Consider the following 15,140-nt stretch of genomic DNA (forward strand, 5'->3'; position numbering starts at 1 on the left):
CAATGTGTAATGTATATGCTAAAAGGCAAATACTGAGAAGATTCTAATTGAATTATATTAATGTCAACAAGTGATAAATATGTTCAATTAAAATCACATGTTCATGGACTGATATCAGTATTTGGCAGTACCTATCTCTGTGAAAAGACATTTTCAAAGGTTAAATATAACATTTATAATTAATTTTTCAAGGAACACAAACTTTGAATCCCAATTAAGCAAAAGGTGATTCCCTCTCCCCCAAAAATTCCATTCTTCTCATTATATGTATTGTAAAAAAATGAACTATTAGTATTATATTTTGAATTTTATTAATAAAATTTTGTGGAAAATGTTCCCCCATATTTTATAAACAGATAATATCCTAGATTTTGTCCCTTTGACCAAAAGCCTAAATTACTTGCTGTTTAACCCTTTACAGAATGAATCTTTGCCCTGGCTGATAGATATTCTTCATCCTTTTGGATTTTGTGTATAAGCTGTTAGGTTAATCGTTTGAATAATTATGGATGTGGTATTCTAGGGCATGATGCAATCAGCAAAATATTGTTTTGCATCATTTCAAAGAATTGAAAATTTTGTAGGTGTCCCCTGGCAAAAAGCTGGACAAATACCAATATATAAATGAAATGCAATATTATTATATGGTAAGAAATGGCAAATAAGAAAAATGTTTTTTAATGTAGGAAGAAAAAATTGATGCAGAGTAAGGAAAAAAAAATAGAACCAGAAGAACCATATATACAATCTAGAATAACCTCATGAATAATGACTAGTCTTACTTCTGCAGAAAAGATTATCAAAAATTCCTCCTTTTGGTAAAGCAAGAGGTAGGAAGTAAGGGGTAGGATATCACATATACTGTCAAGAATTAAAAAACAAGTAGCACTACTGTCTATCTACCCAGGTTACTTATACCTTCAGAATCCAATACTTAACGTGCAACAAGAAAATGGTATTTACACACATATATTGTATCTAGGTTATACTGTAACACATGTAAAATGTATGGGATTGCCTGTCATCTAGGGGAGGGAATAGAGGGAGGGAGGGGAAAATTTGGAAAAATGAATACAAGGGATAATGTTATAAAAAAAATTACTCATGCATATATACTGTCAAAAAAATTATAATTATAAAATTAAAAAAAATAATAAAATAAATTTTAAAAAATAAGTTAACTGAACTCTAGCAACTAATTTATGTACTCTAGATTTCAGCTTTCTCCTCTGAAAATGAATGGGTTAGACTGATCTTCAGCATCACATTCCATGATTATATGATACCCATAGTATCTTTAAATAAAAATAATATTATCCTTCACATAAAAAAAAATTTTAAACAAGGAATTATTAAAATCCATTGATAATCTAAAAACTTGTTAATAACTTATTTTTTTATCCATCCAACAACTATAAAAATACAGTCAACGCTGACTTATTTTAATGTTGACCAGCCAGTATTTTTCTTTTAACAAAAATGCTGGGAACTGAAAGATTTCTCAGGGCCCCAAACGAGGTCTTTAGGTGAGGCTTGAGGTATAACATGAAAATGACTGAAGAAACATGAAAACATGACAGAGGAAACAAAGGTTTGAGCTTTCGAATATTTTTTTATTTATATTAAGCAACGCATACCAAATGCCCAACAAATCAGGACCAGTAGCTTTTTTCAGCTTTGGCACTGGACCTTGAATAAGGGGAAAGACAGATTTTTATACTTTAAAAACAATCAAATAAAATCAATAAATTAAAAGGAAACAATCTCCAAGATGAGGGAGAGAGCAGTTACAATTTCCAGAAAAAGAGGTGTCCCACTCTCCCCAGGAGTCTGTAAACAATCAAAGGAACATGGAAACAATAACCGGTTGATGAATATAGGCCAGTTTTCAAATATGACATTGTTTGCTTGAAATGTATAATTGTTAAGAATTTCTGGTCAGTATAAACATTATCCTTAGTTAAGGGTCTCTTTTCTCCCAGTTCCTATAATGGAATGGAATCACAGAATGGAAGTTGGATTAATCTCATAATTGACAAGAAAGAAAACTGAGTTAGCTCCAGAATGAAGTCACAAGAGCAGTCAGTAGGGTTCATTGAATAGTCATTAACCAGCTTGTTTTCCTAGTCCTCTCAGTTTCCTCAGGCTAGCTGACTGCTAGTTGTCAGAGATATTTTAAAGGGCATTCCCCCGCAAGGATTTGTTAGACTAGATTTTTCCTTCCAGCTTTTAATGAGGAATTGTGGGAAAAAATGTTAGATTTGAAGGCAGAGAAATGGAGTTCAAATTCCAAGTTTGATACTATGTGATCTTGGACAATTCACTTAGTTTCTTTGCACATGTTTCTTCATCTATAAAATAAAGAAGTTGGCCCCAAATGGCCTTGAGAGCCTTAAACTTATCTCATTTGTTCTGTTGTGATCTCATGTTTCTGAATTAGATTGACTGTATTGTCTTCCTCCTCATCCTTTCCCCTCTCATACCCATTAACTCCCTGAGTGTCTAAACCACCTTGAACATGGCTAAGGCTTTACTTTTCCTTCTAGACAAGGCATAGTATAATATGCTACCCAGACTATGTGAAGACTGGAGAGACTATTAATGTGGGGTCATAAATCTTGAGTAATTTTGCTTTAAAGGCCTGTTTTGTGTGATTTTCAGTGGATTCTGTGACTTTTATGGCCTTCAGCCTTCTCCTCCAGTAGGGAGATAACCAGAGGGTGGGAATTTCTTTTGACTGCTAATGAGCTGTTAAATAGTTCCAAATTGAATGAAGAGGGGAATTTTTCCTGGTGAAGAGGCTGTAAAGAGGTGAAAGGTGCATAGAACTTAAAGCTGATGGAAAAGCTTTAGATAATCAAGCAGCAAGGAACTGAGACCCAGGGAGGTTAAATATTTTACCCAAGGTCACAGAGCACAGAAGTTAGCAGACATGAAATTCACGTTGCTCTTTTTCTTTACAAGAAAAATGGAAGTTTTTTAAACCTACCTTTCCCACTTCTGTGCTTTGGAACAATCCTGCCTCAACAGTAAGAAATGCTTTTCATTTTTCCATCAGTTTTGAATATCTACTCCTTTTCCCTGTATTAAAAGGATCCCAGGATTTACAGTGAGATGAATCCCCTTATTTTGCAAGGTAGGAAGCTGAAGTCTGGAGGTTACACAGTAAGTAGCAGAACTATATGTGGGCTCAGACATTCTGACACTAAATTCAGTGCTTTTATGGCACATTACTTTCATATATATCTTTGTTTTTCTGTTTTCTGTTTTCGTGTAAAATTTTTGAAATATGGAAAATTTCTAGGTTAGAGTTACAGCCCTATTTAAAAAACAACCTTAAAAAGGGTTTGAGGCTAAGTAGTATTGTAGGGCTTTTAGCTACTCTTTTGACCATTGCTAATTAATCATATACTCTGAATTCTGAGTTATTGAGCCTGCATGGATAACAGAGATTAGCTCTTTCACCCAGAGCAAGGCTAGTCATGTATCCAGAATGTTTGAGGAACATTTGTGCCATCCCATCTGGGCCAAAGGTCCTCCCTTTCTCAACCCCTTTTGCTTAATTGATGCAAATTCCCATCATTTGAGATATTCCTCTGAATGAAACTATGATGGCACCTGTTAAAATGTGTAAATGTTAACAGTCATTGCATAGCTCTAATCTTATTTGCACATTAACAGGGACTAGTTTTCAAATTTGTTGTTTTCCCTAAGAAAAGCCATTAGAAGGCAAGAAAGGACAAAGAGGGAAATGATGCTGGGGATAGGGGAAGGTTGGAAACATGTTTGTGATGGAGAATAGGCCTGATGAGGCAATGCAGTAGGGAGTATGGGCACCATAAAATTGCCAAGCTAGGCAGACAGGGTCAGTTGTTTTTAGCAGAAAATATCTTGCCCATAGAAATGTTCTCAGGCCTTGAAGAAAGGCCTTCAAATTGCATGTATCAGCATCACAGCTGCAGAACTGAAAGGATCTTCAGAAGTCATTCACTTCAACCTTTTCATTTTACAGAAGAGAAAATTGAGGCCCAAGGAGACCAAGGAACTTATCTTGCTTAAGGTTGCATAGGTAGTGTCAGAGACGGGATTGAGACTTGGATCCTGCAGCACACAGCTTCCTGGAAAGATCACAAAGCATAAGTAAAGGGATGTGTATTAAGAAACAAAATAGAAACTTTCTGACTTTTACACTTCTTTCTACATTTTTTCTTTCTACATTCAAGCATGAGCAAGTCAATTTTTTTCTAGGCTTGAGAAGAAATATGGGTAAATTTAGGAAGAAAAGTGGATTCCATTTTGGATATGTTGAGTTTAAGATGTTTTGAGTTTGAAATGTTCAGGAGGCAACTGATGATTTGGACCAAAGCTCAGGGTTGATATTGAGATGGAATATTTAGAGATGACATTTAAATCCATGGAAGTTTTTAAGGTTATCCCATCCATAGAGTGTGGAGCAATGATTATTCTTTTTTAATATCATATTTCCTTTGGCAATGAATATTTTTCTCTGAATATTTCCAATGTAGAAAATAAAATATAAAGTATTACAAAGGAAATCAATTATATTAAATTGCAGTTATCCAACTCTTTAATACCCAAATATTATTTTTAAAAGTTCATAAACTCCAGATTCCTTGGGGAATTTTAGGAGGCAAGATATAGGTGAAAAGCCAGAAAGGAGTATGAGAAGAAGCATTTCAGGTAGGCAGTCAGCTGGGAGAGACACTCAGCAAGTAGGAGGAGGGAATAGTTTAAAAACTGGCTTTGGTGAGGGCTGGGAAGGGGATCTACCCACGACTCACTTTTAAGTGAAAGCTAAATTCTTAAAATTTCTCCACTACTTTTTAAAGTCTAGCTAATGAACCTGATTTAAATTATCAGGTTCTGATCAGCAGCTGCTGGATTTCCCAGGAGTAAATGTTCACATTGAAAAGTTAATAATCCTCCATGAGCTCTAGCACTGCAGAAGCTGGACGACTGTCAAGTGAAGCAGACGGGTCCGGACTGAGGCAAAGCCAGACTTAGGGGAAATACTCGGACGACTCGGGTGAATCCAGCCATCCGCTGGTGGCGCAGAGGCCCGCAGGGAGGGCGCCCCCGCGCTCCGCAGACCCGCGACCCTGCGTCCTAGGGCTGGGAGGCTTGGGGTAGGGCTGCGTCCTTCCGGGGCCAGAACCCTGCGGCCCGAGTAAGAAGGGGCCGGGCTGAGGCTGCCTGGGCTGGGTTCAGGGGGACGGGCTTCCCTTTGGCGGGGGCCACAGAGGAGCGCCCAGGAACGGCGGGAGCGGAGGAGGGAGAGCAAGGCCAGCGCAGGAAACTTGGGGGTGGGGAGGAGTTGGACGAGGTCTCAGTAATAAATGAAGCGTCCGGGACGAGCCGGGCGGGAAATGCAAAGCTCGAGCGGAGACCGGGCCCGGTCAGCGGAGAAGCCGCGCGCCCCCGGCAAGGACGAGGAGGCCGGGAGAAAGGCAGGGGCAGAAGGGTCCAGGAGGCCATGATCCGAGCCCGCCATCGGCGGCTCAGCCCTCTCCGGGCCGCCTAACAGAGGCCGCTGCAGAACGTCACCATTCCCCGACTCGGCGTGCGAGGCCCGTTCCCACGCACGCAAGTCCACGCAGAGGGACGCATACTGACTCCCACTCGGTCCGTCGCGGACGGGCGCGGCTCTGAGGCCCCGCCCATGACGCAACTCCTCCCCCTCGCCCCGCCCAAGACGTGACCCCTCCCCCTCTCGTTCGGCCCCTGGCTCCCGCGAGCGGAGCCGAGCACAGCGCCGGCGGCGCGCGACGGGTGACGCCCGCGCAGGCGTGGGCTGCGCAGGCCGAACGTCCCCTGGCCAGTGGGTCTGCACGAGAGGAAGAGCCCGTAGCCGGAGCTCCCTCCTCGTGCGGACACTTTGCCGATTCCCAGTTTTATTCTCCGCCCCCGCCCCGCCCGAATTCCGAGATTCCTGAGACATCCTCGCCTCCCGGCCAGTCTCCTCGGCCCGGCTCGGCCCGGCCCCGCCCCTATCCAGTGAGGAGCCGGATCCTCTCACCCCTTCACTTCTGGCCTGGGCAGTGGCCAGATCCTGCCCCTTCCCGGATCCATTCTTCCCTCGGCAGCCAAAGCCGCCCCCCGACCAGCTCCCGGCTGTTGGCCCCGGGACCTTGCACACCTTCTAAGTTTGTGTAGATTTCCCCCTTTGTGTACATCTGGGTCCCGCCAGACGGGCCCTCTGACTGCTTCGTGCTGAAGGAATAGGATAATAATAACGACCGTCGGAGCATGCCTGAGGGCAGGAGGGCGCCCCAGTAACTTTTAAGAATGGAAGTAGGTCCTGAGCTTCGCGGCCCTGCGAGCTCCGAATGTTGTGCGGGGCGGAGGGTCCGATAAGCACCAGGAGTTGTCTGTCCATCAGCCAGTGCCCGGTCGGGGCCCAGGGGCCACCCTTCGGACCAACCCTTAGGTCTGAAGCCTAACTTGTTCCCCTCTCTTCTTGGGGGGCTAAGGTCAGAGGGGCGCCTTGGATATCCCGACTCCAGCCTGGTGGCCAGCGAAGCTCTCTAGACTAGTGGCCCTGCAGCGAAAGAACGTGCTCAGTGACGCTACAGTCCTGTTTGCCTCACAGGACCACCGTGACGTTATTTTGTGGCACCTCCTCCCCCCAGGCTTCCGCAGATAGCTGCTGTAACTTGCCTGGGCGGCCTAGATATGCATCTGCCAACACTGTGACCCCCACGAAGAGGTTTTGTTGTTGCTGTTTTTGCCAGATCAGTGAACATGTTGGTTTATAGAACGCATTTAATTAAACGGCAGGTTAAATGGACAAAATGAAAGTTTTCCTCTTACGCACTGTGCTACATTTCTCTCCTTTAATTAGAAAAGGGACAAATGAAAGGAACTTGGATATTCAGGGAAGAATCAAGTTGGGCAACATTTTTCTTTTAAAATACGTACTGATATTTTCTGTTTCTTACATTTACATCATTATAGTATCCTGTGTATCCCCCTTTCTCCACCTTCTCATCCTATATGACAAATGTTTTTTTAGAGGACAAATGAGCCAGGACAACTGATCCACATGTTAAAGTTCAGAAATGTGCACATTGTAACTCCTGTGGACCTTCCACTTACACGAAGGGACAGATGAGTAAGATTGTCCTATTTGATCTTAATAATTTTGTTTCATTTACTTTTGACTTAATCGTTTTGTTCTTTTCATTTACATTGTTGTAAGTTTCTTTAGATCTATTTCACTCTACATCAATCCATATAAATACATGCTTCTATGTATTCATTACACATATCATTTATTACAAGACATTTATTGTATCACATTTATGCACCACCTTTGTCTCGCAGTTCTTCCAAATGATCCCTGAAGGCAGGGAGGAAGAAATGCTCTACAAATATTAACTCATATAAGGACCTTTTCTTTATTCATGACTTTCTTGAGGTGGAAGTCCAGTAATGAAATCATCTCAGGTTCAGAGTATAAATATTTTAGTTACTTTATTTCCATCATTCCAAATTGCTTTCCAAAATGGTTATAGGACTTCACAGCTCCACCAACAATGTATTAGTGTACCTATCTTCTCACAACCCCTCCAACATTGCGGTTGCCATGATTTTGACATTTTTGCCAATTTGCAGGAAATGAAGTAAAATCTCAGAGTAGTTTTGATTAACTCTTATTATTAGTGATTTGGAGCATTTTTTCATGTGGCTGTAAATACTTTGCATTTCTTTTGAGAAATGTTTGTTCATCATGTATGGGATTGCCTGCCATCTAGGGGAGGGGGTAGAGGGAAGGAGGGGAAAATTCGGAACAGAAGGGAATACAAGGTATAGTACAACATTATCGTTGATAATCAAAGATAAAGTACAACATTATCGTTGTAAAAAAAATTACCCATGCATATGTACTGTCAAAAAATTATAATTATAAAATTAATTTTAAAAAAAAGAGAAATGTTTGCTCATAACTATTAAGGAATGATTATTGTATATATACACACATCACATATATATATATATCACATATACATATATATCAAATTTAAATATATATATGTATATATATATATATATATATATATATATATACATATATATATATATATATGATAAGGATTTGGTATCCAAGATATATAAATATATAAGAATATAAATAAGAATATTATATATATGTACTTATGTATGTAATTCACATATCTTGGATACCAAATCCTTATCAGAGAAATTTGATACAAAGATTCTTGCCTATTCAACTGCTTCCCTTTGTATCCTAGATGCATTAATATGTTTAGATAGAGCTTTTCAATTTCAAATAATCAACATAATTTATTTAATCATTTTTAACCTTCTTTCTTTCTTGTCTGGTTAAAAATACATTTCTTACTTATATCTGTGAAAGGTACACGATCTACTTTTCTAATTTTTTTGCAGTATTGCAGTAAAAATATTTTTTAATATTAAGGTCATATATCCATTTAGAATGTGTTGTGGAAGGTAGTATAAATTGTTGTCTGTGCCTAATTTGGGTCAGTCTGCTTTCCATTTTTCCTAGTAGTTTTTAATCAAATAAGGAGTTTTTCCTTAGGTAACTCAGGTTTTCCACTTTATCAAACATTGGCTTTTTAAGGTTTATTGTTTCTGAATCTCCCTTGCCTGATGTGTACCATTGATTTCTCTATTTTTTAACCTATACCAGATGGTTTTGTTGAATTCTGTTTTATAAACATAGTTTGAGGTCTGGAAGAGTTATTCCTCCTTTGTCCTTTTCATAATTTCCTTTGATATTCTGGATCTTATGTTTTTCTAAATGAATTTTGTTATCGTTTTATCAAGCTCTTTGAAGTATCCCCCTGGATAATTTGTTGAACACTGAATGTTCATTAGTGCTCTATAAACATTAAATATTCCTTCAACTATTTTTAGGTTTTACTTTGTTTCTTTAAGCAGTACTTTGTAATTGAATCTATGCAAGTTTTTTTGTGTGTGCTTTGTAGGTTGAGTCTTAGATAATTTATGCACTTTTATGATTTTTTGGAATGTAATTTTCCCTTTTTACTATTATTTATTGTGTTTTGTTATTATTATATTGAAATACTATTGATTTTTGAGGATTTATTTTGTAGTTCACAAATTTGCCAGGGCTAATAATTGTCTCAGTTAGTGTCTGCTAATTCCCTAGAGTGTTCCAAGTAAATCATCATATCATCAGCAAATAGGGAATAGTTTTATTTCCCATTTACTTATATTTACTCCTTTAATTCATTTTTCTTATGTTATTGCTTTGCTAGCATTTTTAGAACTGTATCAAATAATAGTAGGGAGAGTGGACAAGTTTGCTTCATTCCTTCATTTGTTGGGAAAAGTTCTAGTGGATCTCCACTGCAGATGATGCTTGCTTTTTTGTTTTAGAGAAATGCTTTTTATGATATTAAACAGGTTCTTTTTTGCCTATATTTTGTAGGGTTGGGGGTTTTTTAAGCATAAAAAAGTATTACTTTATCCAAAAGCTTTCACTGCATCTATTGAGATGATCACGTGATTTGGAGGTTTTGGTTTTTAATATGATTAATTGTGATTAGTTTCTTAATGTTAAATCATGCTTGCATTCCTGGTATCAATCCACATGACCATAATAAATTTATCTTGGCTAAACCTCTGTTGACTGGTTGATAGAATTTTATTTAAAATGTTTGGTTATATTGTGCATACCCTTTGATCCAGCAGTGCTACTACTGGGCTTATATCCCAAAGAAATACTAAAGAAGGGAAAAGGACCTGTATGTGCCAAAATGTTTGGGGCAGTTCTTTTTGTAGTGGCTAGAAACTGGAAAATGAATGGATGCCCATCAATTGGAGAATGGTTGGGTAAATTGTGGTATATGAATGTTATGGAATATTATTTATCTATAAGAAATGACCAGCAGGATGAATACAGAGAGGCTTGGAGAGACTTACATGAACTGATGCTGAGTGAAATGGGCAGAACCAGGAGATCACTATACACTTCAACATAAAGAATATCTAATTCACTAACAGTTGATCAATGATGGACAGAAACAGCTACACCCAGAGAAGGAGCACTGGGAATTGAATGTAAACTGTTTGCACTATTGTCTTTCTACCCAGGTTACTTATACCTTCGGAATCCAGTTCTTACCGTGCAACAAGAAATTTGGTTTTACACACATATATTGTATCTAGGTTATACTGTAACACATTTAATATGTATGGGATTGCCTGTCATCTAGGGGAGGGAGTAGAGGGAGGGAGGGGGAAAATTTGGAAAAAATGAACACAAAGGGATAATGTTGTAAAAAAAAAAATTACTCATGCATATGTACTGTCAAAATAAATTATAATTATAAAATAAATTTTAAAAATTTTTAACAATAAATAAATAAAAATAAAATAAAATAATAAAATGTTTGGTTATAGCCAAGAATTGGAAAAGGAGTGGAATGCCCATCAATTGGAACTGAACAAGTTGTAGTACATAAAGGTAATTGTTCTATTAAAAAAAATTAATATGCTGATGGCTAGAAAAGACCTGGAAAGACTTACATGAATGGATGCTGAACAAAACAAGCAGAACCAGGGATATACACAATAACAGCAAAAATGTGCAATGATCAATTATGAAAAGGTTTGGTTCTCAGTAGTTCAGTAATCCAAACCAATCCCAATAGACTATGGTTAGAAAATGCCATCTTTATTCAGAAAAAGAACTAAGGAAACAATATAAATCAACCCATGCTTTGTTCACTTCTTTTTTCTGTTTTTGTTTTTTTTTTAATCTCTCCTATGGTTTTTCCCTTTTATTCTGATTTTTCTCTCCCAGCATAATTCATAAAACAATATGTATTGAAAATAAATAAGCTATTAAAAAAAGAAATATAATGTTTGGATAAATGTTTATTAATAATATTGGCCTATAGTTTTCTTTTTGTGTTTTACCTTTCCCTGGGTTAAGTGTTAGATTGCTATTTGTCTCATAAGAGAATTCTGGTAGGATGCTTTCATTCTCAATTTCTGAGAATTGTTTGTTAAACATGGATACCAACCGATTTTTAAAAAGTTTGAGAGCACCAGCCCTAAAGTCAGGAAATTCAAAAGTCAGGAGTTCAAATTTGGCCACATACACTTAACACTTCCTACCTGTATAACCCTGGGCAAGTCATTTAACCCTAATTGCCTCAGGAGGAAAAACAAAGTTTAAAAGAATTCTCCTGCCCAAGAGTTTTTTTTTTTTCTTTTCTTCTTTGGTAATTCTTTTTATAGCTAAATCTATTTCCTTTTATGTAATTGGATTATTTTGTTATGTATGATTGTGAAGATATGATTTTCCCCACTGGGGCACTAATGCATTGTTGGTGGTATTGTGACATGCTCCAGCCATTCTGGAAAGCAATTTTGAACCATGGCCAAAGGGCTATAAAACTGTACCTATCCTTTGATCCAGCAGTATCTCTGCTGAAACTGAAAATTGAGTGGATATGTATCGGTTGAGGAATGGTTGAATAAGTTATGGTATATGAATGTAATGGAATATTATTGTTCTATAAGAGATGATTAGCAGGCTGATTTTAGAAAAGCCTGGAAAGACAAGAACTGATATTCAGTGAAGTGAGCTGAACAAAGAGAACATTGTAGACAGTAACCACAAGATTTTATGATGATTAACTGTGATGGACTTAGCTTCTTCTCAGCAATGCAGTGATCCATAGAATTGGAATGGAAAATGCCATCTGCATCCAGAAAGAGAACTATGAAAACTGAACATGGATTGAAGCTTAGTATTTTCACCTTTTTTTGTTTGTTTTTTATTTCTTCTGGTTTTTTCCCCTTTTTGTCTGATTTTTCTTGCACAAGATGACAAACATTAACATATGTTTAAAAGAATTGTACTTATTTAGTCTATGTCTGTCTTCGAGAGGGAGAAGATAAAATATAGGGAGGGAGAAAAACACAAAAGTCTCACAAAAATGAAAGTTGAAAACTATCTTTACATGTATTTGAAAAACAAAATACTTTTGAAAAAATAAAAAAAGATATGACTTTTACCCTGAGAACCATTTTAGTTTCATCCCAGAAATTTTGGTATATTGTTTCATGATTATTTTCTTTTACTTAATTTACTTAATTTTACTTAATTAATTTTACTTAATTGCTTCTATAATCTATTCTTTGACCCACTCATTATTTCATTTATATATCTCTGTTTTGGTCTGAACCTTTTAGTTATGCAATTTGAGCCAATTTTTATTCTTATCATATTGTGGTCTATAATCAATCAATCAATAAACATTTATTAAGCATTTATTATATGCCAGATATTATGCCAAGTACTGGGGCTTTAGAAGGAGACAAAAGATGGTCTCTATACTCCTGGAGCTTACAATTTTTTTTCCCCCCCTGAGGCTGGGTAAGTGACTTGCCCAGGATCACACAGCTAGGAAGTGTTAAGTGTCTGAGACCAGATTTGAACTCCCGTCCTCCCGAATTCAAGGCTGGTACTCTATCCACTGCGCCACCTAGCTGCCCCTGGAGCTTACAATTTAATGTAAATGATGTATGGACTATTTATGCCTTGTTCCATTTGTTGGCAATATCTCTGTGCCCTAGTACATAATTTTTGTTAAAGTACTATGTGGTACAAAGAAATATGTATATTCTTTTCTGTCTCATTTGGAAAATACAATAGGTCTTTTTATCTCTAGGTTCTTTAGAAATTTTTTCAATTCCATATTTTCCATTTTGTTTTTATTTCTTTAAACTTATCTAAAACTGATAAAGGGATATTGATGTCTCCTGTCACTCTGTTACTGTCTATGTCTTCTTGAAGTTCAGATAATGTTTTCTTTATGAATCTTTATGAATTTATGAATGAATTCTTTAAGAATTTACATAATGCTAAAGCAATTGCAGCATATAAATTTCTTACTGATAAGAGTTTTTAGTTTATGGTTCTTTTCAGCATAACATAGTTTACTTGTTTATCCCTTTTCATGTTTGGAATGTTTGTTTTTGCTTTGTTTGATAGCATGATGGAAACTCCTGCTTTTTAAAATTCATTTAATGAATAATAGATGTTTTCCAAACCTTCAGTTTTATTTAGGGAAATAGATTTGTTTTTTAAATATATCATAAGCAACAGATTATAGGGTTTTGTTTTCTCATTCATTTTGTGACTCTTTTTCATTTTATTGGATTGTTTAATCTGTTCACATTTAAAATTACTCTTTAACTGTTTCTAAAATTGTTTTTCCTCACAAGTAATGCTACAAACACAGTATTATGTGCCTTCAGTTATCTTATTTGAATTTTTAGGGTGGCCCTGTTCCCACTGGCTTTCTTCTCATGCAATCCCTTTAAAATTTTATTAGTTCCTCTCTTCTCTCTTTATCTAGTTATATATATTTCTTCCTTCTCTTTTTTCTGTTATTTAAGTATATTCTCTCCCTATTGTCCTAGCTATTAGTCTTTTAATTCAAATTCATATAATTGGTATGACTCATTTCCAAAAAGGATTTCTCTCACTCTCTTCATTATCCATCTTCTCTTTGCTCTACTTTTTTTTTTTTTTTTTTTGTGCTGAGGCAATTGGGGCTAAGTGACTTGTCCAGGATCACACAGCTTCGAGGTTTTAAGTGTCTGAGGTAAGATTTGAACTCAGATCTTTCCTGACTTCAGGGCTAGTGCTCTATCCACTGCACCAACTAGCTGCCCCTTTTTATTCTACTTCTTCATGCTCTCTCATTCATGACCCTAATAAATAATTCTCTCTCTCTCTTTCTCTCTCTCTCTCTCTCTCTCTCTCTCTCTCTCTCTGTATGTGTGTCTGTCTGTCTCTCTCTTTGACTCTGTATCTCTCTCCATTTATATCTTTCTCCTCATCTCTGTATCTCTCTCTGTCTGTCTTTTTGTATGTGTCTCTATGTCTCTGTGTTCCCCCTTTCTATGTCTTTCTCTCTCTCTATGTGCATATTTCTGCCTCTCTCTGTCTCTGACTCTCAATCTTTGTCTCTCCTTCTCTCTCTCCCCCCTCTCCCACTCTCTCCCTCTTTCCCTCTTTCTTTCTCCCTCTCCCTTTTCCTTCTCCTCCTCCTTCTTTCTTTGTTAGGATTACTAAATGAGAACTGAGGTTGTCTGGATAGTTACAAGGTGAGAACTCAGGTTGACTTGATAGAGGGGGCAAGCTCATTGGCTGGGGTGGTTCTTCCCAGAAGCCCTTGCATTATCCCACGCCCATTCTCTGGGAGAATAAAAGAAGAGGACTCTCAGAGAAAGAGGAGACTCTGAATTGCATCAGGCTTGACGGAGCTCTCTGCAGGAAGGGAAGTCACTTCTTTGGACAAGAGTTAACAGCAACTGCCTGGAGACAACGGTTCATTACAGGAAGAAGAATCTGTCGGAGAGATTTGAGTAGAAGACACAGCAGATCTCTTCCCAGAGAGCGATCCAGCAGCTTCTGGAGACGGCAGCTCGTTACAATTGGCGCCCAACGTGGGGCAAGGACTTTTGCTTATCCTGACAAGAGGAGCTAGACCAGACCTTTGCAATTTGGCGCGCCCGAACAGGATTCACATTTGCAATGCCAGCAGCAAAAGAGACAGCCCGAAGTGGTCACTGAATTCCTTATACAAGCTTTTGCAATTATGGGTGTGCCACAAGCCAATAAAAAACAGACAATGGACCTGCATATACGTCCAAACATTTTACACACTTTTGTGCACAGTATAAGATTTTACATACCACGGGCATACCCTTTAATCCTCAAGGGCAGGCAATAGTAGAGAGAAGAAACAGAGATATTAAGACACTCCTCCAAAAACAAAAGAAAGGGGGAGCCACAGGTAACCCTAGAGAACTTCTAAATTTAGTTCTCTATACCATTAATTTTCTAATTTTTGACAAAGATGCACTGGCTCCAGCAGACAGGTTTTATAACCCACCAGAAGGGCAGTGTCCAGTGCGAGCAGCTCCACTGTCCTTAGATAATCGCCAGGTGATGTGGAGAGATCCAGAAAGTGGTGAATGGAAGGGACCAGATAGGTTAACTGCCTGGGGGAGAGGGTTTGCTTGTATTTCTTCAGCAGGAGAAGGAATCAGATGGGTGCCAACGAGTCATATTCGCCTTGTCC

The sequence above is a fragment of the Sminthopsis crassicaudata genome, chromosome 1 (assembly GCF_048593235.1).
Source record: "Sminthopsis crassicaudata isolate SCR6 chromosome 1, ASM4859323v1, whole genome shotgun sequence".
NCBI lineage: Eukaryota > Metazoa > Chordata > Mammalia > Dasyuromorphia > Dasyuridae > Sminthopsis > Sminthopsis crassicaudata.